Genomic DNA, 27,497 nt, shown 5'->3' with positions numbered 1-27,497 from the left:
TATCCCTGTGCTGGGAAACTCCTGCCTGGTCCTCTCAAGCCCTTTCCTAACCTCAGATTGCACGTAGGCCCACATTAAAATAAGTTTTTATGAACTCAGTATATGATTTATTCTTTCAGTGAAACCCAATGGGAATGTACTTGAAATATGGAGATGCGAAGACAGAATATGTGACTGCTGCCTGAGAAAATGTTCTAGTAATAGGCTAGACATGTGTTCTGTTGTTATTAAAGATTTTGCTTTAATAATAATAAAGACTTTGCTATGGTTTGGAAAAGTGTCACCCAAAGGCCTGGCCTGTATGCTAAAAATGTAATCCCCAGGGTGGTGCCATTGGCAAGTGGTAGAACCCTTAGAAGTTGGGGCCTAACAGAAGGTCTTCTAACCACTGCGGAAGTGACCTTGAAGAGGAATGTGTGATCTTGGACCTCCACTTTGCCTTTGCTCCTCTGCTTGTGATAAAAGTGGTTTTGCTATGCCATGCACTCTGCCATGATGTGCTGTCTCATCAGAGACTCAAAGCAATGCCCCCAACCAATATTGGATTGAAACCTCAAAAACTGTGAGCAAAAACAATATTTTTTCTCTTTATTAGTTAATTATCTCAGGTATTTTGTTACAGAAACAAAAAGCTGACTAACATGAATGTAAAATAACTTTCATTCCCAAGAATTGTCATGTAAGCCTCAAATAATACATCTGTATAACTTTTTCCAGTTCTGATAGCAATAAAAACAAATACATTTTTAAAGTTGTTGGATATAGATGTGAATTATTTACCTAGAGATTAAAAGAAAATATAAAGCAAACTATTGCTATCAGCATAGACTGATGATACATTTAAAAATATGACTACTGTTTTTTCCTAGCGATGAAGTAGTAGACACTCAAGGGCTTCTCACCCCACAATCTCCCAACGTCTCCTTCTTCAACTCAGTCTTAAACTGTGGTTCTCAAAGAATCTTCCAGGACCCTCCTGTGGAGTTCACAATGAACCTTCAAGGAGTCCAGTAAGTCATAACTACTTTCCTAGCAACAATGAGACATTATTTACCTTTTCCAATCTCATTAACTCTGGAGTTTCCAATAGATGTTTCCAAAGATTACCATGAATTGACATTACAAAAGAATCAATGCAGAAACAGATGAGAATCTATTATGTAGTAAGTAAACTTCGAGATTTACAAAAACATAAAATAGTGCCATGTATCATTACATTTTAAAATATTTAATTTTTTACTTATAATATATATGTGCATGTATAATAGGAAAATTTTCGCTTACTAACAAACTCAACACAAGACTCTGTGTGTGTGTGTGTGTGTGTGTGTGTGTGTGTGTGTGTGTGTGTGTGTTTCTCACATCAAATATTCTTCCACACTAGCTGGGCATCCTATAATTCAATTCAGTTCTGACATGGACTAGGGGTAATAACACAACCTCCACAGTTAAAAGCCCAGTCCCAGAAAAACTGCATCCATTCAGATGTCAATCACATGTCCCAGGTTGTAACCATGTATGTCTGACTGATCCGTTAAAAATCAGGGGTTTCCACTACTCCTTCCCAGGTTTGCTAACTTGCTAGTTCAGCTTACAAAACCTGAGGAAACATTTATATTTACTGGTTTATTAAAATACAGTAAAGAAAAAGAACCATATGAAGAGGTGCATGGGGCAAGGGCCCAAAGGGTCTTGAACATAGTTCTTTCTGTCCCCATGGAATTGGGGAGTGCCACCCTCTTGGCACTAGATGCCTTGGCTAACCTGGATGCTCCCCGATCCCCATAGCTCCTGGACATTTATGGAGGCTTTAATCACATTATCATGGTTGATTAACTCAACCTCCAGCCCCTCTCCTCTTCCCAAAGGATGGGGTCAGGCTGAAAGTTCCATGGTTCTAATCATGAGTTGGTCTTTCTGGTGATGAGACCTCATGTAGGAACTCACCAAGAGTCACTTCATTAGAACAAAAGATTATCCTACTATACAGGAAATTGCAATATTTATTAGGAACTCTCTGTCAGAAATTGGGGGCAGCAACCAAACATGTCTTACTTTAGAGTATGCATAGTGGGTTTATTTTTACTCATAATCAATGATTCAAAATCTCAGGGGTTTTCTGGTGGTAATAATAGATATAATTCATATAAAAAATTCTGAGGTCTTCAAAAATACTTTATATAAAGGCAGCCAGTCATGGTGGCCCACACCTGTAAAATAAAAAAGGGTTGGGGATATGGCTCAAGTGGTTAAGCACCCTGGGGTTCAATACCCACCCCCCGTACAAAAAATATATATAGAGAGAGAGAGGTCACCGTGTTCCTGAGATCACTCATTTCCTGGGTGGGAGAGAATTCACCAGCTTCTGAAGCAGCCAGGCTACCACTGAACTGCCATAACTTTATGAAAATCATTTTTCTTTTTGGAAATCATTTCTCCCATCTGAGAAGAAAATCAGACATGTCCTATCATTAAGTGTGTGAATGGGGTGGTGTTTAATAGCTTCTCTTCCATTAAATAGGTTTTCTACTTTCCAACTAGAACTTTCTGTCCCTTCACAACAAAATGAGACTGGGGTAGATTTAAGTGTGTCCTCCCTTGCATTTTGAGAGAGAGAGGGAGAGGGACAGGAAAGAGAAAGAGACACATGTTGAGATATGATACATTTAGACTAATCTGAAAGATTCTACCAAAACAATTCTTAATGACATTTACATTTTCTAAGCACATGCATGCCTTGTCATGCCTAGTTATCCAGGTGCTAAAATTCTGGATGCTTTTGTTTATAGTTTTAAAAAAGAATATGTTTTTATTTATTGGAATTAAAATTTTCTGCTCTCAAATAACTCTAGAGTTCCAATTTGGTATGCAGAAGCTTGAAAAGTCCTTTTCAATATAAATTAAATCAAGATATTTTTTTAAACTTCAGACAATTGTCTATGAGAGACAAGGACTGAATTTCTTTTATCACGTTACTTGCAGACTCCATACTATTCAATAAATGTTGGTAAAATTAAAGAATATGAACGCATAAAACATTTTAAAGGAGAAGTAACCAAAAGAAAAAGTGCCTGTACCCATTCCCATCCTGTCAATGACCTCAGTGACTTATGGGCTCTGGTAGGTTTTATGACAAGAATGAATATCAATTTGAAAAGTAGAGAAAGAACTTCCTTTGATTTATTAATGGTCCCTTTCAAAATTACTACTTTTCCAATTACAAAGCAATACATCTTAAGGTTGACTTTCAGAATAGAAGAATGAAGACATCAAGGAACTTGCCTTTCACAAAAACAAAACAAAACCTACACCCAAACAAATAAAATTAACCATTTCAGAATGCTGCCCATTAAACAAGCTTCAGATCCAAATGAAATTCATCCAGCCAAGAGAAGTTGCGATCCGTAGTAAAACAGCAGGATCTGTGACATTTTTAACTTAGACTGTTCCCATTCCTCTTCCACCCTGGTGCAGAGGTTGGGTAGCTAAAATCTGGCAGCACTGCAGACAAAGAACAGATTTCACCTTTTTGGAGCTTCATGAAAAGCACCTTCCCTAGATCACTATCAATACTTTGTGTGAACTTGCAGCTGCCTGGAAAGTCTACGCTCTTGGAGTGTAGTGGCTATTTGTTTGGACTCAGCAGTTCAACTGGGGTATGGGACCTACTCACAGGATTCTAGGAATCTAGATATCTAAGTTTCACTTATCTCTAGCCCATCTTAAGGTTGTATGAACAGGAAGTGAAAGATAAAACTGTTTTGTAAAATTCTAAAATCTTCTCACACTGAGCCCTACAGCAAAGGAAAGCATTTAAGAAAACATGGCCCATCATCAGCTGACCACTAAATTATAAGACTAGTGTGGCCCTTGGAAACTTGTGTTGAATTAAAAAAATATATACATATACATAGTTACTTTAGTTCACTAATGTCATTAAACATATAAGCAGCAACAAGAAAACCAAACAAAACTAAAAGTAGCAACAAAAACCATGAGGAGGTGGAGAAAGTAGATTCAATGGTTGTCAAGTTGTTATAAAGCATTATCCAAAATTTTGTTATTTAAAATTTTCAAAAAAAATGTGATACATGAATAAATAAATAAAAGAACAGCAAAGTATTCTAACTTAGGAGAGGAAAAAAAGCAGCCAACAGGAAATACCCTGAGGGTAGATGATTTTAGATTTAGTGTAAAAAGATTTTAAATAAGCTACTACAAATATGTTTACAGATCTAAAGGAGACTTGCCAGCCCCACTGAGCAGAGTGTGCAGCAGCTGAGTACATGGGCCCACAGGTTGGGTGGGCTCAGGCTGCTGGGAAAAAGGGGAACAGCAAGAAGCCACCAGTATGGATGCATCCTACCCCCAACCCAGCCCCACATGTTCTGGAGTCTCCTAAGTGCATTTCCACACAAAAAGGATGTTGGTATCCCCAGTGACCTGTGAGACATAGCTGGGCCCACCCTCCAAAGATGGACTGAGATAGATCAGAAATTGCCCCTCACACATGGAGCACAGGAGCCTGGATTACACTGGAATCCTATGGCTCAGAGTTATACCTTTACATGAACCCCACATTATCCTGAGGGAGGCTGCTGGACAGTGGTTCCCTGTTGCTTCATTTTCCATAAAGCTTCCATCTGAGGTGGTATGATCACATCCTTAGGTGGATGGGCAGTAACCATGTGTCATTCTATTGACAAATGGCCTTCACTGGCCTGGGTCACATGGAGAATGTATATGACACCCCATGGGACCAGAAGTCAGGCTTCCTGAGTTTGAATTGTTCTTTTGGAGTCTTCTTCCACTTCATAAATGACAAACACCCTGCTTTCCTCCACCTATAATTACCACTTGGTGCTCACAGAGAGGCTGAGGATAAACTATGGAGATGGATACTTGGATGTCTGGCTGGGGACACCAAGTAGGAGAGAAGAGACTATGAGCTCCCCTTCCAGCCAACCCCAAGTTTTGCTGGCCATGGACTACATGTTTCAAGCAACATCATTTAACAATTAAAGGAAAAAAGAGGTTGGATTTGGACCTCCATTATAGCCTGTACATTTTATCATTAAGCACATATTCCTTTTTTAATTCATATTTAGGTAGCTAGTTCTGTAAGATCATTTTTATACCTCTATTCTTATTTATTTATTTGTTTATTGATTGATTTTATGTGGTGCTGAAGATCAAACCCAGTGCCTCAAATGTGCTGGGCAAGTGTTCTACCACTGAGCCACAACCCCAGCCCTAAGCACATATTCTTTTGAATAACATAAATTAGGGGGAAGTTTAGAAACTTCATAAAGGCTTCCTGAACAATTGCTTTTGAGAAATGTACTTTACAGGATATCAGTAGAAGTAGAAACTATAAAATTGAATCCACAATAAATTCTGGGACTGTAAATTCAATAACTGAAATGAAAAAAAAAAATCACTAACAGGGCTCAACAGAAGAATTGAGTAGACAAAAGAAAGAAGTAGACGAATTGAGGATAGGTTAAACAACAATACCCAGACCAGAAAGCAGGGTGAAAAGAGAATAAATGAAAGCTAGTAGATTATGAGAGGCCTGTGTTAGTACACATGGGAGTTTGAAAAGGAGAGGAAATTGAGAAAGGATATATTAACATTTGCGGGAGTAGTTGAAGACCTCCTACCTTTTATAAAAAAACATTACTCTCTACATTCAAGAAGCTCAACAAACTAAAAGTTGAATAAAGTCAAAGAGATCAGTCTCATAGTCACATTGGACTAGTAAATTCTAAATCCAGACAATTTTAAAAATGAAGAAATCACTACATTTCCAGTAAACAAAAATTTAAAGAGTGTGGGCTACTAACTGTTACTGTCAGCTTTTTCACTGCTACAAACAAAAAACCTGACAAGAACAATTTTAGAGGAGGAAAAGTTTGGCACTCACAGTTTCAGAGGACTCAGTCCATAGATGACCAACTCTGTTTCTCAGGCCTGAGGTGAGGCAGAACATCATGGCTGAAGAGTGTAATGAATGAAAACAGCATAGGACATGTGTTTTAGTCAGCTTTTTCACTGCCGAGATTAAAAGATCTGACCAGAACAATTGTAAATGAGGAAAAGTTCATTTGAGGCCTCACAATTTCAGAACTCTTAGTCCATAGAAGACTGGCTCCATTTCTCAGGGCTTGAGGTGAGACAGAGCATCAGGGCAAAAGAGTGTGGCAGAGGGAAGCAGCTCCCATGGTGATCAGAAAGCAGAGAGAGATGCCACTCTCCATATGCAAAATATATACCCCAAAACCACAACCCCAGTGAACCACTTCCTCCAGCCACACCCCACCTACTTCCAGTTATAATTCAGTTAATCCCATTGGGCTATAGCCCAATCATTTCTCCTCCAAACTTTCTTGCATTGTCTCACATTTGAGTTTTGGGGGGACACCACATCTACACTATAACAACATGGCAACAGGAAGCAGAGAGAGAAACTAAGCTGGGCTCACCAAGAGCAAAATATATAGGTATCATTATCCACTTACCAGAATTCCACTGCTTCGGGGAATTCCAAGATGACAGACTAGAGGGAGGTTGCATTCCTTGTCACTCCGTAACTCCGGTTTCAAGCAGAGGATTCCTGTTTCTTGGTGAGGCAGTTTTTGCTGCTTATCGATCCCCTGCTGTTTACCCCATTTGTCTGCTGTGACCTCCTGCAATTTGCCAGCATATCAACGCCATTTTTGAGTGCAGATTGCTCACTGTCAGGCGCCTATCATCCGCCATTTGCCTGCCTCTCACCTGTCCATCGCCTGCCTTACACCTATGCATCACTCAACACACAAGGTTCACCTCCCGATTGTCCAACAACAGATAGCAAGCTGATCGCAGACCGCCAGTGGAGCACCAGCTGCCTGCTGCTGCCTGGAAGTTCACTGTTATAGTACCTGCAGGTTTGATTACATGTGACTGCCGCCATTTTGAGACAACAGCCAGGCCCCATAGGACCCCTGGCCAGACTGACTGAGCCCCGTCTCCAGGATCCCTCAGCCCAACCGATCACTCCCTGCCTCTGGGACCCTCACATCGACTGACTGCTCCCTGCCACCAGGACCCCAGACCAACTGACTGTGCCCTTCACCAGGACCCCAGACCCACTGATTGCACCCAGCCTCCAGGATCCCGCAACCACACCAAACACACCCGACCTCCAGGACCCCTGCCTCACCAACCACATCCCGCCTCCAGGACCTCCAGCTGACCACATCCACACTCTGAGCTGCAGCTCCCCATTTGCCAACACATTTGGAAGCCAGAGCGGCTATCTTGGATAATCCTAGAAGCCGTAACTCGGATCTTTAGGTGGGGCAAATCACATCCTGAGATGCCTACTGGAGACTTGAAGCTCATTGTCAGGTCCTCTCATGCATCAGGCTACTGAAGACTGGAAGGTTTCATTACTATATGACTGTTATACTGTAGATTTTCTTTTTTCTCCTTATTGAAAATTTTTAAGTTTTTATTTCTTTACTTTTCTTGCTCTCTTTTCCTTTTGTTTACCTGTTCCCTCAGAGTCTCTTTCTCCCTTTTTTGCATGCTAACATCCAATTTCTTTTGATTACACTCTCATGCTTTCTATTATCTAGAAATTCTGTATATTCTTTTCTTATCCCATTAACAGCCACATTCTACATCCCTCTCCATCCTATTTGTCCTCCATTTGAAACTGCAGACCTTATTGCAAATCTGTTTGTTTTACTGAAGATAATATTTGAACTCATTCTGTTTATAATGAAAATTTTGTTATTGTCATCATAGGGGCTATTTGGTCTAGGATTGCATAGTGTCTGAATTGGGCACTGCTAATATTGATCTCCCCTTAAAGAAAGGGTTTTGGAAACCTATAGGGCCACTATAAGCCTATAGGGGGAAATCTGCAATACCCCAGATCTGCATTGCTAGAGCAGAAGATATATGAACAACATGATAAAACAAGGGAAGAAAATGATCCACACAAATCTAGATTCTATATTAATACAATCCAATGACAGTATGGTAGAAGAAATGTCAGAAAAGAACTTCAGATTATACATGATTAAGATGATTCGTGAAGCAAAGGATGAGATAAGAGAGCAAATGCAGGCAATGATTGATAATACCAATAAGCAGTTGAAAGAGCAACTGCAGGAAGCAAAAGATCATTTCAACAAAGAGATAGAGATTCTCAAAAAAAAAAAAAAAAAAAAAAAAAAAAAAACCAAACAGAAATCCTTGAAATGAAGGAAACAATAAACCAAATAAAAAAACTCAATGTAAAGCATCACCAAAAGACTAGACCACTTGGAAGACAGAACCTCAGACAATGAAGACAAAATATTTAATCTTGAAAATAAAGTCGCCCAAACAGAGAAGATGGTAAGAAATCATAAACAGAATATCCAAGTACTATGGGACATCATGAAAAGACCAAATTTAAGAATTATTGGGATTGAGGAAGGCACAGAGATACAAACCAAAGGAATGAACAACTTATTCAATGAAATAATATCAGAAAATTTCCCAAACCTGAAGAATGAAATGGAAAATCAAATACAAGAGGCTTACAGAACACCAACTGCACAAAATCACAACAGATTCACACCAAGGCACATTATAATGAAAATGCCTAACATTCAAAATAAAGATAGGATTTTGAAGGCTGTGAGAGAAAAGCATCAGATTACATATAGGGGGAGACCAACATGGATAGCAGCCAACTTCTCAGCCCACAGTCTAAAAGCTAGAAGGGCCTGGAAAAACATATTTCAAGCTCTGAAAGAACATGCTTGCCAACCAAGAATCCTATACCCAGCAAAACTAACCTTCAGATTTGAAGATGAAATAAAATCCTTCCATGATAAACAAAAGTTAAAAGAATTTACAAATAGAAATCCTGCACTACAGAATGTTCTCAACAAAATATTTCTTGAGGAGGAAATGAAACACAACAATGGAGGTCAGCAAAGGGAGGAACTACCTTAGAGAAAAACCACTCAAAGGAGAAACCAAGCCAACTTAAAATCCAAAAATAAGCTCAAATGACTGGGAATACAAATCATATCTCAATAATAGCCCTGACTGTTAATGGCCTAAACTCATCAATCAAAAGACATAGCCTGGCAGAATGGATTAAAAAGAAAGACCCAACAATATGCTGCCTGCAAGAGATGCATCTCATAGAAAAAGACATCCACAGACTAAAGGGGAAAGGATGGGAAAAAATCTCCCACACACATGGACTCAGTAAAAGAGGGGGTTTCCATCCTTATATCAGATAAAGTGGACTTCAAGCCAAGGTTAGTCAGAAGGGATAAAGAAGGACATTTCATACTGCTTAAGGGAACCATAAGTCAGGAAGACATAACGATAGTAAATATTTATGCCCCAAACAATGGTGCATCCCTGTACATCAAACAAATCCTTCTCAATTTCAGGAATCACATAGACCACAACACAGTAATTCTGGGTGACTTTAACACACCGCTGCCATCACTAGATAGATCTTCCAAACAAAAACCAAACAAAGAAACCATAGAACTCAAAAACACAATCAATAACCTAGACTTAATAGACATATATAGAATATTCCATCCATCAAGGAGCAGATTCACTTTCTTCTCAACAGCACATGGAACCTTCTCGAAAATAGACCATATGTTATGCCACAAAGCAGCCCTTAGGAAATGCAGAAAAATAGAGATACTGCCTTGTGTTCTATCAGATCATGATGGACTGAGAGTAGAAATCAATGACAAAATAAAAAAGGGAAATTACTCCAACACCTGGAGACTAAATAATATGCTATTGAATGAAACATGGATAACAGAAAAATTCAGGGAGGAGATTAAAAAATTCTTAGAGGTCAATGAGAACGATGATACAACATCAAAATCTCTGCGACACTATGAAAGCAGTACTAAGAGGAAAATTCATTGCATGGAGTGATTTCCGGAAAAGAATGAAAAGTCAACAAATAAATGACCTAACATTACAGCTCAAAGCCCTAGAAAAAGAACAGAATAATAGCAAAAGTAGTAGAAGACAGGAAATAATTAAAATCAGAGCTGAAATCAATGAAATTGAAACAAAAGAAACTATTCAAAAAATTGACAAAACAAGAAGTTGGTTCTTTGAGAAAGTAAACAAAATAGACAAACCCTAAGCCACACTAACAAAGAGAAGGAGAGAGAAGACTCAAATTACTAAAATACATGATGAAAAAGGAAATATCACGACAGACACCCACTGAGATACAGAACATAACGAGAAGCTACTTTGAAAATCTGTATTCCAACAAAATAGAAACTACCGAAGACATTGACAAATTTCTAGAGACATATGCTCCTCCCAAACTGAACCAGGAGGACATACACGATTTAAACAGATCAATATCAAGCAATGAACTAGAAGAAGCCATTAAAAATCTACCATCCAAGAAAGGCCCAGGATCAGACAGATTCTCAGCTGAGTTCTACAAGACCTTCAAAGAAGAACTCATTCCAATAATTCTCAAAGTATTCCAGGATATAGAAAAGGAGGGTACCCTACCGAACTCATTCTATAAAGCTAATATCACCCTCATACCCAAACCAGGAAAAGACACATCAAGGAAAGAAAATTTTAGACCAATATCCTTGAGGAATATAGATGCAAAGATCCTTAACAAAATATTGGCAAACCGTATCCAAAAACATATTAAGAAAATCATGCACCACGATCAAATGGGGTTCATCCCTGGAATACAAGGATGGTTTAACATCTGTAAATCAATAAACATAAACCATCATGTCAATAGACTTAAGGATAAGAATCATATGTTTATTTCAATTGATGTAGAAAAAGCGTTTGACAAAATACAACACTCCTTCATGATCAAAACACTGAAAAAATAGGGATAGTAGGAACATACCTGAACATTGTAAAGGCTATTTATGCTAAGCCCGTGGCCAACATCATCCTTAATGGAGAAAAAATGAAACCATTCCCTTTAAAAATGGGAACAAGTCAGGAATGTCCTCATTCACCATTTCTATTCAACATTATCCTTGAAACTCTAGCCAGAGCAATTAGACAGACCAAAGAAACTAAAGGGATACGAATAGGAAAAGAGGAACTTAAGCTGTCACTACTTGCTGATGACATGATTCCAAATTTAGAGGATCCAAAAGACTCCTCCAGAAAACTTCTAGACCTCATCAATGAATTCAGCAAAATAGCAGGCTATAAAATCAACACACATAAATCTAAAGCATTTTTATACACAAGCGATGAAACATCTGAAAGGGAAATGAGGAAAACAACTCCATTTGCAATAGCCCCCCAAAAAATAAAATACTTGGGAATCAATCTAACCAAAGAGGTAAAAGATCTCTACAATAAAAACTACAAAACATTGAAGAAAGAAATTGAGGAAGACCTTAGAAGATGGAAAGATCTCCCATGTTCTTGGATAGGCAGAATTAATATTGTCAAAATGGCCATACTACCAAAAGTGCTATACAGATTTAATGCAATTCCAATTAAAATCCCAATGATGTACCTTACAGAAATAGAGTAAGCAATCATGAAATTCATCTGGAAGAATAAGAAACCCAGAATAGCTAAAGGAATCCTCAGTAGAAAGAGCGAAGCAGGGGGTATCGCAATACCAGATCTTCAACTCTATTACAAAGCAATAGTAACAAAAACAGCATGGTATTGGCACCAAAATAGACAAGTAGATCAATGGTACAGAATAGAGGACATGGACACAAACCCAAATAAATATAATTTTCTCATATTACACAAAGGTGCCAAAAATATGCAATGGAGAAAAGATAGCCTCTTCAAGAAATGATGCTGGGAAAACTGGAAATCCATATGCAACAGAATGAAACTAAACCCCTATCTCTCACCCTGCACAAAAATCAACTCAAAATGGATCAAGGACCTCAGAATCAGACCAGAGACCCTGCATCTTATAGAAGAAAAAGTAGGTCCAAATCTTCAACTTGTTGGCTTAGGATCAGACTTCCTTAACAGGACTCCCATAGCACAAGAAATAAAAGGAAGAATCAATAACTGGGATAGATTCACACTAAAAAGCTTTCTCTTTGCAAAGGAAATTGTCAGTAATGGGAAGAGAGAGCCTACAGAGTGGGAGAATATCTTTGACACTCAACTTCAGATAGAGCGCTAATTTCCAGAATATATAAAGAACTCAAAAAACTCTACATGAAGAATACAAATAACCCAATCAACAAATGGGCTAAGGATATGGACAGATGCTTCACAGAAGAACATCTACAAGCAATGAACAAACATATGAAAAAATGTTCACCATCTTTAGTAATAAGAGAAATGCAAATCAAAACTACACTAAGATTCCATCTCACCCCAATTAGAATGGTGATTATCAGGAATAACAGCAACAATAGGTGTTGGCGAGGATGTAGGGAAAAAGGTACAGTCATACATTGCTGGTAGGACTGCAAATTAGTGCAGCCACTCTGGAAAGCAGTGTGGAGATTCCTTAGAAAACTTGGAATGGACCTACCATTTGACCCAGCTATCCCACTCCTCGGCCTATGCCCAAAGGACTTAAAATCAGCACACTACAGAGACACAGCCACATCAATGTTCAAAGCGGCTCAATTCACAATAGCCAGACTATGGAACCAACCTAGATGCCCTTCAATTGATGAGTGGATAAAGAAACTGTGGTATATATATACAATGGAATATTACTCAGCTATATAGAATGATAAAATTATGGCATTTGCAGGCAAATGGATGAAATTGGAGAATATCATGTTAAGTAAGATAAGCCAATCTCAAAAATCCAAAAGAGGAATGATCTCACTGATAAGCGGATGATGACACTTAATGGGGGGTGGGAGTGGGACAAGAATGGAGGAAGGAGGGACTATATAGAGGGAAAAGAGAGGTGGGAGGGGTGGGGGGGAAGGAAAAAAATAATGGAATGAATCAAACATCATTACTCTATGTAAATTTATGAATATGCAAATGGTATGCTGTTACTCCATGTACAAACAGAAACAACATGTATCCCATTTGTTTACAATAAAAATAAATTTTTTAAAAAAAGATATATACCCATAACCACACACCCCATGAACTACTTCCTCCAGCCACACCTCACCTGCCTCCAGTTACCACTCAGTTAATCCCATCAGGGATTAATATGCTGATTAGGTTAAAGCTGTAACCCAATCATTTCTCCTTCAAACCTTCTTGCAGTATCTCACATGTGAGCTTTTGGGGGACCCCTCACATCCAAACCATAACAAGTTGATTTATAACAGCTGCTGGGAACCTCCTTGCATAGGAAAAAGATCTGTACATGTGGACTGAGAGATCATGTTGCTAGTTCAGGGACTCCCCTTGTCTCAGAGACTTTAGCATAAATCTTTTCACAGAAAGCTGCTTCCCCTCCAGATTCTTTCTCCTGAGAATTCTGGATAAGGTGGGAATTACATGCTTTTCAGGAATGGAAGCATCAGAAATATCTGGGTTACAAAGAGAAATATTGGGGGCCCAGACCACAAACCATGGGTAAACTTGGCTAGTTCCTACCTGGACACGGTTGCCCTGGGATAGATTCTACCCAATTCACAGGGCAGAACCACCCCTGTGGATTTGCCAAAAAGTGAGATGAGGATTGGGCAACCCCCATCAAGACCTCTTCTTTCTTTTTGTTTTTAGATGGGATTCAATTCTTCCAAAATCCCATGAGGCTCACCTCTGTCCTATGTGCTCAAAAACTGAGATAATTTGAACCTCTGATTAAAGAGAAAATCTCTGATCTTCTTTTGCACTGAGGCCTGGCCATAGTACCAATTAGGAGATAGACAAGCATGGCCACCTGAGGGGATCCTAAATTATAGTACTATCCAGCAATTAGGCCTTTTCTGTAAACAGAAGAGCAAATGGGAGTAAAGTCTCTTATGTACAATTGTTCTTTTATCTGAGAGATTATCCTGAACTAGCAATGGATTGCAAGTTTGAGACTCAGACTCTTAGCAGCAGTCTGACGCTCTAAGCCAAACACCAAATCCCAGAAAAGAAAAGAAAAAAAAAAAAACTTATTGACAGAGGAAAAGTAATCCTTAAACAGTAATCAGTTAAACAGTAATCCCCTTAGGCCCATGAAGGAAAAATAGGTCCTAAGACTGCTTCCCCTTTATATTTCAATTTAAAAGGATTGGAGCCTAGACCTTTGTATCCAGCGACAAACTTCACCTGTGATCTCAGAGTTGCTAGGAAATCTGCTGCTCAGGCAATGCTGGGGGGAGGGGGATGAAGAGTGAGATTTCGACCCAAGATAGTGTATGTCCCTTTTTCATTCACTGAATTAAAGGACATAAAGAAAGACCTAGGGAACTATACCCAAAACTCAGAGCAATATCTTCAAACCTTCCAGCAGTTATCAAATTATGACTTAGCATGGAAGGATGTTATGTTGCTTTTAAGTATAACTTTAACTTCTTTGGAAAAACAAAGGGTCTTAGAGAAGATTCTTGAAACAGGAGACAATTACTATACAGTGCAGGGTGGGGGGGATGGAAAGAAAACATAACTGGCAAAAGCTGGAACATCCCCAAGGGGAGTCAGGCAACTCCCTTTGCTGAACCAAACTGGGATGCTGACAGAAATAAAGATGAATGGGACAGACATCACTTTATATACTGTGTGTTAGAAGGCTTGAGGAGGTCTCAAGTTAAGTCTTTCAATTATGCCCAGCTGGCTCCTGTAATTCAAGGGAAAAGGAGCCACTGGTAACCTTTCTACGGAGGCGCCAGGAGGCCATTACCAAACACATTAATATGGAGCCAGGGTCACAGATGGAGCAACTCATTCTTAAAGATAAATTCTTGATCCAGTCTGCTTCAGACATTGAAGGAGGCTCCAAAAACTGGTTACAGAACTGTACAAAACCTTGGACAAATTAGTCCAGGCTGCTACAATAGTCTTTTATAATAGGAACCTTGAAAAGGGTAAAAAGAAGGACAAACTACATGGATAATTGAAGGCAGCCATGTGAGCAGGTGGCCAGGGGTACTCCTCCAACCTCCTGTTTCTTTTGTGGGAAAGAAGACCATTTCAAAAAGGCCACATGGACCACCTATTGGACTGCCTCCCAGCCCTTGTCCTCTGTGTCATGGGAACTGTTGGAAGGCTATTTGTCTTCAGAACCTGAGAGGATTAAGGTCATTGCACACCAGTTCCCAATGACAGGTCCCATGGGGCTTTCTTTATGACTCCCATGATTGAAGCCCAACTTGAGGATCCCCAGGTAAACATGCCATGGACAGGCGCTAGACAATCTTCCTTCTTGACACGGGAACTTGAATCTCAATCCTGTGCTTTTCTCCTGGAACTCGGTTCCAAGATAAAGTAACCATTCAGAGCATATTGGGTCAACCCCTTGAGCAACATTTTACTAGACTTCTTGCTTTTTCCTGGAGTATTTCCACTTCTGTCATTTCTTTCTCATTATGCCAAAGACCCCAACCCCTATCTTAGGAAAATACCTATTGTCTCAATTAAGGGTCAAGTTGTTGTTGCCATCCGGGGAATATAGCTACCTACCTTTAATAGAGAGAGATGGACCCCTCTGTTGCTCGGATAATAATACAGTGGGAAGGGCACAGACTGGAATCCCTGTTGAAATCATCTTAAGGATTCTTCCTACTTTTCTTGACAAAAAAACAGTATCCCTTAAATCCTTAAGCCAGGAAGGAACTAATACCTATTATAACAAGTGTGAAGCAACAGAGACTCTTGGGGAGAGTGTTCTAGCCCTTATAATACTCCTATGTTGCGGGTCCCACAGGCCCCAATAAATGAAGATTAGTTCAGGATCTTTGTATAATCAGTGAAGCAGTAGTCCCTTTGCATCCAGTTGTTCCAAATCTATATATTCTCCTTACCCAAATTCCCAAGGGAACTACATATTATACTGTCCTGGATTCAAAGGATGCCTTTTTCTGCATTTATTTATATTCAAAAAGCCAACCTGTATTTGCCTTTAAGGATTCTACTCATAAGGCAGGACAAGTTACTTGGACAGTTCTTCCCCAGGGATTTAGAGACAATCTCCATCTGTTTGGACAAGCACTGGCACAAGATCTCATGGACTGGTCATACCCTGATACAGTGTTCCTTCAGTACGTAGGTGACCCTCTTTCATGTGGACCTTCAGAGAAATAATTTCTGATGGTACTGGCTCTCTTCTCAATTTCCTGGTCACTAAGGGATATAAAATCTTGGCCTCAATTATGACTCCCCCTGCTTACTTACTTGGGCATGGTACTGGAAGAAGAAACTCGAAAACTTGGCCCAAAAAGAATTCAACTCTTAGTCTCATATCCCCTTCCTCAGACAGTAAAACAACTCAGGGCCAACAACTCTGGGAACAACTGGATATTGTAGAATTTGGATCCCTGCATATGCTGAGAAGGCAAGACCCCTCTATGAGTGCCTTAAGGAAGTACAGAGGCATTCACAGGCAATTATTAATTGGACTCCAGAGACAAGGAAAGGCTTGCCCACTCAATCAATTCTTCTTTTCTGTTAACGATTTTAAATTTCTTTTATTTAATTAGTTATATATGACAGTAGAATGTACTTTGATACATCATATATATGTAGTATAATTTCTCATTCTTCTGGTTATACATGATGTAGAATCCCACCAGTCATATAGTTATATGTGTACACAGGGTAATAATGTCTGATTCATTCTACTATCCTTCCTATTCCCATACCCCCTCCCTTCCCTTCAATCCCCTCTACCTAATCTAAAGTTCCTCCATTCTTCCCTCCTTCTCCCCACCACCGTTATGGATCAGCATCTGCATATCAGAGAAAACATTCATCTTTTCCTTTTTTGGAATTGGTTAATTTCACTTAGCATGATATTCTCCAACTCCATTTTCTGGAAAATGCCATAATAATTTCATTAGTCTTCAAGGCTGAGTAATATTCTATCATATATATATATATATATATATATACCATTTTTTTATCCATTCATCTGTTGAAGGACACCTGGGCTGGTTCCATAGATTAGCTAGTGTGAATTGAGCTGCTATAAACATTTACGTGGCTACATCATCACTGAAATGTGCTGATTTTGTGTGTGTGTGTGTGTGTGTGTGTGTGTGTGTGTGAATGTGTGTTTGTATTTCTTTTTGTTTTCAGGTATTACATGTATTTTCTGCTTTAAGAAAACCCATTGTAGAATTCACTTCACAAGAATACAATTTTAACCTATTTCAGTATGTGTCTCAATATGTACATTTCTTTTTTAAATTATTTTTTATTTTTACAGACTGCATTTTGATTCATTGTACACAAATCGAGTACATCTTTTTGTTTCTATGGTTGTGCACAATGTAGATTTATACCATTCATGTAATCATGCATGTACATAGGGTAATGATGTCTGTATCATTCCACCATTTTTCATACCCCACCCTCTCATTTCCCTCTACGTAATCTAAAGTTCCTCCATTCTTCTCTCACACCACACCCTTTGCCCCCAGTATATATCATCATCCACTTATCAGGGAAAATCTTCGGCTTTTGGTTTTTTGGGATTGGTTCATTTCACTTAGCATGATATTCTCCATATGCTGATTTTAAGTCCTTTGAGTATAAACCTAGGAGTGGGGTGACTGAAATGGTGGTTCCATTCCAACTTTTCAATTATATGTTACAGAAACAAGCAAACCAGCACTAGGAATAATTACTCAATCATTAGGGGTCACTCCCCAGCCAGTGGGATACCTAAGCAAAATAATGTTTTCAGGAAAAGGCTTGAAAACACAGTCCTACAGATCATCCAAAGTTGTGAAATCTGCCTCATGGATTTTACCTTTCCTTGAGTCTCTGGCAGCCCTGTTACTTATTCTTCTTTTTCATCTTTTCATTAACAATTTGCTTATTTGCTTTGTTTCTTCTCATTTCAGTTAATAATAATTCCAATGGGAGGGGGAATGGGAATAGGAAAGATAATAGAATGAATTGTAATTACTATCCTATGTGCATATATGATTACATAACCAGTGTATTTCTACATCATGTATAACCAGAATAATGAGAAGGTATATGCCATGTATGTATAGTTTGTGCAAATACATTCTACTGTCATATTTAACTAGTAAGAACAGCAACAAAACTTCAGATGGTGTTGAAAATGAAGCCTCCAATGGACATCCCTTTGGACCTCTACCATGGACTCCTCAAGAGATCCACTAATATTTATCATCAGTGTTGGTCCCTGGACCAGCCTGCTGCTTCCCACTTGACCTAGACCTTCCTCAGAAGGATATCCCAGTTACTCCAACAATGACCCTTGTCAGCCTGAACTAGAGCAGTCCTCATCCCAACTCCCAAGAGTAGTTGGGGATTGAGGGTAATGTAGAAGGACTTAGGCAGCCAGGGCAAGATGGTAAGTGAGGAGGTTGCGGACAAGGCCAGAACACAGAAAAGTATAGAGAGGGTCTTCTGAGGAGGTCAACTTTGTGCTTGACAAAAGTGCTTTGGGACACAAGCAGGGGACCCAATTAGACAGACACTTCTGTACTCATGCTCCTAAGCAGGGCATCCAATAGAAAAACTAAAACAGATGTGTGGATAAAGAGGGCACCAATCAGTAATAGTGAGGGGCATGTGGATGGGAGAAGAGATAAGGAAAGGAGAAAATTCCAGAGACCATAACATACAGCCCCAAACTCCCCCACCTTATTCCCAGCTCTGGGGCCCCTTCCTTTCAGAAAAGCCTATCTCTGTCACTTTTGCAATAAACTTCCTTCTTGCTTGCTACATCTGTGTCCTGTTCTTCAATTCTTTGCTGAATGGAGACAATGAACCCAGCAGCACCACTAGACAGTAACGCTACATAAAGGAAACATTACATTCAGAGGCATAGATTAAAAATAAAAGGACAGAAGAAGTACCATGCAAGCTATAGTCAAAACAAAGCTACTATGGCTATACTGATAGGCTTTACAACAAAATTTCTTACTAGAGACAATATAGGATATTTTTAGTGATAAAAGCATCAATACATAAGAAGACATAGTAAGTATAAGGATTTACACACCTAAAAGCAGAGTCCCAAAGTGCACAAAGCAAAAGCTAACAGTAAGGAAGGGAGCAATAGGCAATCCAATAACAATGTGCTGAACAACTAGTTCCAACGAACACATGGAATATTCTCTGGTACAGGCCATATGTGGAGCCATGAAACAAGTCTCAGTAAGTTTAAAAGGAATTAAACCATATAAAGTATGTCCTTTAACCATAATGGAATTAAATTAGAAGTCAACAAAAAAAAAAAAGGTTGCTTGGGGAAATTCACAGATGAGTGGAAATGAAATAACACACTCCTAAACAGCCAATGGGTCAAAAAGAAATCAAAGGGAAAATTAGGAAATGTTTTTAGATGAATACAGATGAATAGATGAATACAAAAATACAGCACACCAAAACTTACAGCATACAGTGAAAGCAATGCTGAGAAGGAAACATACCTGGTTTTGCTTTTTTAATTTTACCTGTATTTTTGTTCTTCTTTATTTCTCAAGAAACTGGGAAGTTAAATAGCCTACTAGTAAATAGCTTTAATATTCATAAAGTTTGAAACTATATTTCTCTCAATGCTGCTCATATAGGGAAAAAAAGCAAGAAGAAAACACCCTCTCCTTATATTGAGAAAAATTAAATCCTATGTATTATATTATTTTTGTATATCATTAGAAATTAAGAATATTTTTCCGGTTTCTAAATTTCAAAGTTTATTGGTATAATCCAGAATTGTGGGCCACTATTAATACTTCTATATTATGTAACTTCTATTTTTTAGAAATATTTTAAAAGTTTAACTCCTAATACTTATCCTCAACTATTGTATTTTCTGCAGTATTAAGTTTGTTATGCCCTGACTTGCACAATTTTTAGGCTGTCAGTCCATCATTCCAAATCTCATAATGATTTACCTTCTCACTGCCAACTTTAATTTTTTTCTGGAATCTGACTGAGATTTTTAACTTGAAGTACTCTAAAATTTCATAAAGTGTCTTGTAATAAATCTACATTTATGGAAACATGTCCTCTAAGAAGGACATGGATTTTTATCAGCAGGTAAATTCTCTGTGGATTCATTCCTAGGATTGCAGGTCTATGTTTAATATCAGGTAGGAGATGAAGAGCTCAAAATTGGCAAGAGCCCCTGCCTAAGCCCAAAGTATGACGCCACCAACCTCCTCTTTGCTGGGTTTACTACCCCAGGAGAGTATTAATTTGATCTTCTTGTTTGCCCTTCTCACTCCACTAGGCCTAAAGAGGGGTTAGAGAAATTGCAGGAATATCTGCTCTGTTGCAGATGGTACGTTGCATTCATCTTCAATCTTACCCCATGTCCCCAAGTGCTCCAGCTGAAATTCTTTAGTTCCCAGAGGCCTGTGGCTATTACTTTTAATATGTATAGATCCCCTGCCACAACACACACACACACACACACACACACACACACACACACACACACACATTTTTTTTGTTTGCTGAGTTAATTTTATTTGAAATATTTAAAAAGCAAGTTAAGTTCATGTGCTAATGTCCCCATTCCATGTGAAAGGAAAAGCAAATGCAACCTGATGCATATGTTAAATCTACTTACAATGAACAAAGAAAGAGGTCTATACATTCTGATGTGTTATTTCACGTTATGCATATATGGTAATAACCATAATACTGCTCTTTAGTGCCATGATAATCAGCAGGTGTGACATGTAAGTTCTAAGCATATGAGTTATCAACATTATTTTTATTTTGATTCCCATTACAATCCTCCAAGAGGAGTACTATATTATTTCCATTTTGCAGAAGTGGAAACTGAGGCCTAGCAATGCTAAGCCAGTGTGTAAGAGCATACTGAGCCAGCAAGTAAATCTAGGCCATTTGAATACACATTCACCTTCTATTCTCTGTTAACCATCTCATAACCAAAATGAAGTACACAAGTGAAGTTTCCACCAGTTTTTCCTTCCATAGGCATGCAAGGCTTATTCACCTATTATATTAATTTTCCCAAAAGCCTAGAAAACTATGATTTTAATAATCATATATCACCCATTGGTATAGGGCTAGCATAGCTTACAATATACCTGCTTCTCTTTACAAAGTGGGTACATGATCATCAAGGCCAGCTGAAGAAGCTGACTCAATAGCTTTGGGTGGTTTACCTGGATTTACACACTTCATTATTTTCCTCACCTTCCCCTCCTTTCTCCCACCTTCATTCCTCCAAAATATGTTGTGTACGAATTATATATCTAAGGGAGCAAGAAGAGGAGAATCAGTACTGTTGTCTCCACAAATTGGCGGTGGAATTGGACATAAACAGAAGATAATTGGAGGTTAGCATAAAGGGGAAAGTGGATAAAAACCTCCAAGCCTGGCCAGGGTATTCATTTACAATGTGAAGCAGAGTCACTTTCCTCCTCCACACTTTTCATTTAGAGTTTGTAAAGTGGGAGATGGTACATGTAGATTGTGGATAGTCTCCTTTAGACATATCCTTTGGGGTTAGAATACAAAAGACAAGAGAAAGCACTTCCAATGATTTCTGTTCACTTTTTGTTCATACTGTCTGAACTTCAGATATCCCTTGTGAATAAAATATGTGGGCTCTTTTCTTCCTGGTGTGAATGTCCTCAGATGCCTCCATGGCACCAATGGCCCCTCAGGCCATGTCTTTGTTTCTGGCCTGTCACAAAATCAAGCTCATTATAAGTTGCTATTTGGGCCTCAACTACATATTTTCCAAAGTCTTTGAAGCCATGAATTTGTTCATTTGGAGTTATAGCTCCAATTAAACTTTCAAAAGACTTCACTGCAAAAAGCATCCATGCATAATTGGAATTGAACATTACTCGAAAGAGAATTCCAAGAAAGCCAACTCAAGATGTAAAGGGAAGCAAATTTTTATGCTCCACATATGGGCTTAAATTAAAGGACACATTTCATTTTCCCAACCAATGGAAACCATATTTTGGCTTTAGGGATACATAAATGGCATTTCACATACTGACTTAATTGGATAATTTCACACAGTTGTGAGAAGAGAAAGGATTCTATAATAGAAATTCAAGTTGTAGCTATAAATTATGACATTAAAACAAGTAAATAGATTTTAAAATTACATTTTCAGGAAACATATAGTTGAGATTGCTAATAAAGTGGCTGAAATCATAGTGTCTTCCAGGAGACCCATGAAATTTGGCCAACTTGTGAGTGAAAGTATGAGTATGTTACTAAACCCTCCATGCCTGGATGCCCACAGGGCAGGAAGATTTTCCTAAAGATGGTGTGGATATGTTGTAAGGACCTCATGGATTGTATTCAAGGAAATGTGTTTTGGTTTTCCTGCACAGGGAATTGGGAACTGAAAGTTTGTGGTCTTATCCAGATGATACCCTTGACCTTGAGAAGGACATGGTGCCTCATACTCTATCGTCATTTTTTTTTAACCTGTAAATGAAGATTTTGAATAAAAACCATCCTTCAGAGCTTTCCACTTTAAAATCTTCCCACTTTAAATCCCACTTTAAAATTTAAAAATGCAAATAAGCATAAGTACTTAGAAGGCATCCAGGACAAAATTCTCTTCAACTTTTTCTAAGATTACTTATTAGTTCACAATCTTAAATTTGATTTTCATGTGCACAATCAGAATTAAAATACCCATCTGCAATGTTACAAGCATCATCCCACCCCAGACAGAAGAAAAAAATAAAGAATCCTGGGCCTGGCAATTTCAGAAGCCAATGTCATATTTTTAATGTCCCCAAAAATGCCAATAAAGGCAGGAAATCTCTTAGGTGTCACTTTGTAGGTGAGGGAGCTAAGATGGCATCAGTTGAGTACTATTTGCATGGGTAGTATGTGGAATAGCCAGTCTATCCTTATGATTAGAGATACAAACCAACCTCCTATGCTACCATAAACATGTGCCTCATGAACCTAAAGAATGAGCAGCAAGTCCGATCCATGTCTCTAAGCAGAAAACCTTATTGACAGAGGCAAATCTTGAAGGCTCTGGGTTGGCCCTGAAAAGAGATATAAATATCCAAGTCTAACAGTGAGACAGACAAGCAGCTTATGGCAATATTCAAGGGAGGAAGATGGAGCTTTCCAATCATCCTTTCACTCACCGCTCACCATTGGATCCCTTGGTGTTGTGCGTCCATTCCATTTAGATAGGCATATTCTTCAGGGATTTTTTGAGTAATGAAAGAATATCTGAATTATCTGCATCCTTTTAGATGATGAGAAGCCCCACATTTTAATATAAGCATGTTCTGGTTCATAGGAGGATCCATGCTTACAGTTGTATTTATGTTTTCAATAGTGCCAATGACAGGAGAAGCACCCAATATGTCACCATGTGCTTTAGTGGTATAAGGATAAAGAATAAAGATCTCCTGCTGGGTGGTAAAGATACCAGGGTCACTACATAGCACCTGTAATTGCTGCCTCACACCTGCCTCATGCCCTGTCCACACCCGTGAGAGACCATGATAAAAGCTAATGATGATCTCAAGGGATACTCCACAGTGTTTAACATCAATGGACATAGTTCCCAACAGGTGGAACATAAAATGTGCTGGCTACTATGAATTGAAATGTATTACTGTCAACCCTGGATGGTCACAGGGAAAAAAGGGGGTATTTTCCATTCCAAAAATGACATCAGTGTGGGCATGTGTTATGTGACAGTTGATTCCATGACCAAGGTGTGTAAGGATGAGTGGAAGTGCACATATGACTTCCTAGTTCTTTCTTGAAGGAGAGGAGTGGGAAATTTAAAAGATGAGACGTCATTGAACCTGGATACTGAATGATAAAGAAGTGGATCTAAGACTTCCCTGGAGAAGAACATGAACAAACCCACAATAGAAATGCAAAGGTGACAATACCCCACTTCTGTGACTGAAAAGAGTGGAAGTCGGGCATAAACTGGCAGGCAATGGGGTCTGTGGAACAGTGTGTGCAGCATCTGTGCCCTCTCTAGGACCTTCTCTCCTTCTTCCCCTCAATTCTCAGTGCCCTTTGAGCCCTGTGCTTTTGTTGAAGTCACAGCCTCTCCTGTGTGGATTTTCCACACCCTGATGGTTTAAAATATGCCCTACATGTTGGTAATATCAAATCTTTGTCTTCGACCCAGACTCCTCCCCTAAGCCTGAAACCTACAAATAAACAGCCCCCTCAAAACTCATGCTGAGATGTTTCTCAAGCCCAGTGCATTCAGTGCTAAGCTACTCAGTGTCACTGCCACCCCACTGTCCTCCTCCTCCCCATTTCTATGTTCCAATTCCAGTAAAGGTTAATAACATTACTCCACCTTCTGGGTCAGAAATCAGGGCATTCATCCTGACTCCTCCCTCTTCCCTATCACCCATGGCCAGTCTGTGTCCCATTTGGTCAGTATGCTCCATTGAACCTGCAAAGTGTACTGACTTGGTACCCAGAAAAGAAAAGCATTCCACTCCACATTTCTTTTTCAGAAATAAGATAAATTAAAGTTGTGACTACTTTCTGGTTCCAAAAGATGTTTGATTTTATGTATCTATATAGCCACCTCTCGGAATCCCTTGGGAATTAGTTCCAGGACCCTCCCTGCTAACAAAATCCATGATGCTCAAATGCCTTTTATAAACAGCATACAGTTTGCATATAACCTACACATATTCTCCCATATTATTGTGGATACAATTGTGTGTGTGTGCATGCATGAGTGCATATGTGTAATCTATCAAACCAAAAACATAAAGTGATCTGCCTGAGATAACATGGGAACAGGTCTTTATGACAGCAGGTAGAGGGTCCAGCAGAGCACACTGGTGACTCACAAGCTCCAGGATGGTGTCTTCGGTCTTTGAGCTGATTGGTAGCTGGTAGGGAGCAGTCACCCAGTAGCAAGACAAGAGCATGACATTCAGCTAGAGCAGCATTGCCACCCCTCCCCTTCCTTTCCCCTGATCTCACTCAGTGGTATCCAGAGACTTTGTGGACTATCAGCACTTGATATAGGATTTCAGAACCAGCTAAAATCTTAACTTGTACTGGTTTCATTCATTCATTCTTTTCACCATCATCTTTGGAAAACTTCCTTTGAGCCAAGTGTTCTACTAGATGTTAATAGAAGGGAACAAACTATGGGTACTTACTCCATTTTGGTAAATTTTTGTCAAGAAAACCATACTATTATATATCTAAATATGTTTTCATATATGTATACATATTTATAACATATTTATATATCTATGTATATCTACACATACGTGGATGCACACAAATCCCAAAACAAAGAATACAAATTTCACTCTTGTTCTATTCTTTTGGATCATCTCCTCGCCTGCCTGAAGCCCCCATGGGACTGTGGATGAAGTTCTTTGGTGGAAAGTTTTGATAATTGGCACCTATATTTTGTTAAGAGCTGTGTTTTGTTCAGCTGAGCACATCTTGCAGGATCTCTGGTTGATAACATGTTTGACAAAATGGTCTTATTTTCAGTAAAAACAGTCTAATATCTCACTGAGAATTCAGTGTTCCCTACTTTCAAAGCACCTGGTCTGATTAATAAGAGTATGGAACCCTTAGCACAATAGAGGTACAACTCTTAAAAATCTGTTAGAACATTTCTCACACATTACTGTTCAAACTTATGGTGATAGTAAAGAAATTGGGTAATTTTAACAAAGAACTAGATGATTTTTTTTTAAATTATCTTTCTATAAGGACTATGGAATATCTTCGGAAGCATTTTTCAAAAGGCATAAATTATAAAAGAAAATATTACATACTACCAAAACAGTGAAATTAAAATAGAAAACACAAAGAAAATATATATTCATGATGCACATTTGTGATGTTCGTATTTTATATTTTTAAATTTTTTGATCAACATATTTTACATATTTATGAGCTTCAATGTAATTTATGTAAACAAATAAAGTGAAATCAATATACCAAAAAGACACCTACACCCTCATGTTTATTGAAGCACTATTCACAAGAGCCAGGAGATGAAATTAATCTGAATGTCCATCAGTAGATGAAGGGACAAAGAAAATAAGGTATATGTCCACAATGGAATAGTATTCAGCAATAAAAAAGCATGAAATCCTTTCACTTGCATCAATATGGAAGAAATTGGGGGACATTATGTTCTGTGACATAGGTCAAGCACAGAAAGATAAATATTGCATGCATAATCTTACTCTTTAAATGGCATCTTTAAAAAGTCAGTCTCATAGAAGTTGAGAGTGGAATTTTAATACACATTTTATGTGGGGGAAAAAACTCTCACAAGGGCTGGGGATATAGCTCAGTTGGTAGGGTAATTGCTTTACATGCACAATGCTCTAGGTTCAATCCCCAGCACCACCAAATAAAAAATAAATAAAATAACTCTTACAATATGGAAGGGAAAGATAAATGTCCTAGTAGAATCATAGGCAAAGTAAATAAATAGCTGTCCATGCAGCCAGCACACAGGAGAAATTTAGGTTCATTTATAGTCAAGAAATGAAGATGAAAATGAAATTTTTAGCCAGGCACAGTGGCACAGACCTGTAATCCCAGCAGCTCTGGAGGCTGAGGCAGAAGGATCTCAAGTTCAAAGTCAGACTCAGCAAAAGCGAGACACTAAGCAACTCATGAGAATCTGTCTCTAAATAAAATACAAAAAATAGGGCTGGGGTTGTGGTTCAATGGCCAAGCGCCCTTGAGTTCAATCCCTGGTACCTCCCTCACCCCGCTAGAAAAGAAATTCTTTCATTCGGCTAAGTAAACTGGCATAGACTGAAAGAATAAAGTCCAACACGTATGAAAATAAAAATGCACCCTCACATACTAATTGTTTAAAGGATCACAAATTGGCACAGACTTTCTAGATGGAAATATTCTGATGTTATATTCAAATCTTTAAATTCAAGACTATCTTTTTATTGCAGAATTACATGTTTATAATTTTTTCCTAAGGATGTGACTGGAAGAGTTCATAAAATGCATCAGTACTTTTTGGCAAAGAAAAGTAGAATTGTTAATAGAAAAAAATGAACAACACAAATTTCCCAAAGCTAAAACTGAATCAAAAAGTTAAATAACCCATGCGTGGTTGTACAAATTGGAGAACAGCTGTTCTTAAATTTTGATGTCAAACCAGCAAAACATATGACACACCCCAGTCTATGAATACATAGAGAAAAATGTGCATACAATTTCAGGGAGACTAACTTCTATTACATCCAAAGATATTTATTATCTTAGAAAGATGCACATCGTCTATGACTAAAACAGAAAATCAGGCTAAACAAAGAATATACTTGGGTGATACAAGTTCATAAAATGGCATGAATGATGTGGATAGTTTAAGCAACCGATTCCTATGAACCCAACTTCGGCTGTCA

General features: G+C 38.5%; 1 long non-coding RNA gene across 1 annotated transcript in view; it reads right to left on the bottom strand.

The window, feature by feature from the left end:
• LOC306667382 overlaps positions 1-27,497 on the bottom strand; it is a 66,145-nt gene that overhangs the window by 20,717 nt on the left and 17,931 nt on the right. The window contains exon 2 of the long non-coding RNA XR_013765518.1: positions 21,298-21,356. This is a non-coding gene — a long non-coding RNA (uncharacterized lncRNA). The remainder of the gene's footprint in view (positions 1-21,297; positions 21,357-27,497) is intronic.

This window comes from Sciurus vulgaris (assembly GCF_902686455.1).
Source record: "Sciurus vulgaris genome assembly, chromosome: 8".
NCBI classification, from domain to species: Eukaryota; Metazoa; Chordata; class Mammalia; order Rodentia; family Sciuridae; genus Sciurus; species Sciurus vulgaris.
Note: the sequence above shows the minus strand (reverse complement) of the source record. Positions and strands in the feature narration are given on the sequence as shown.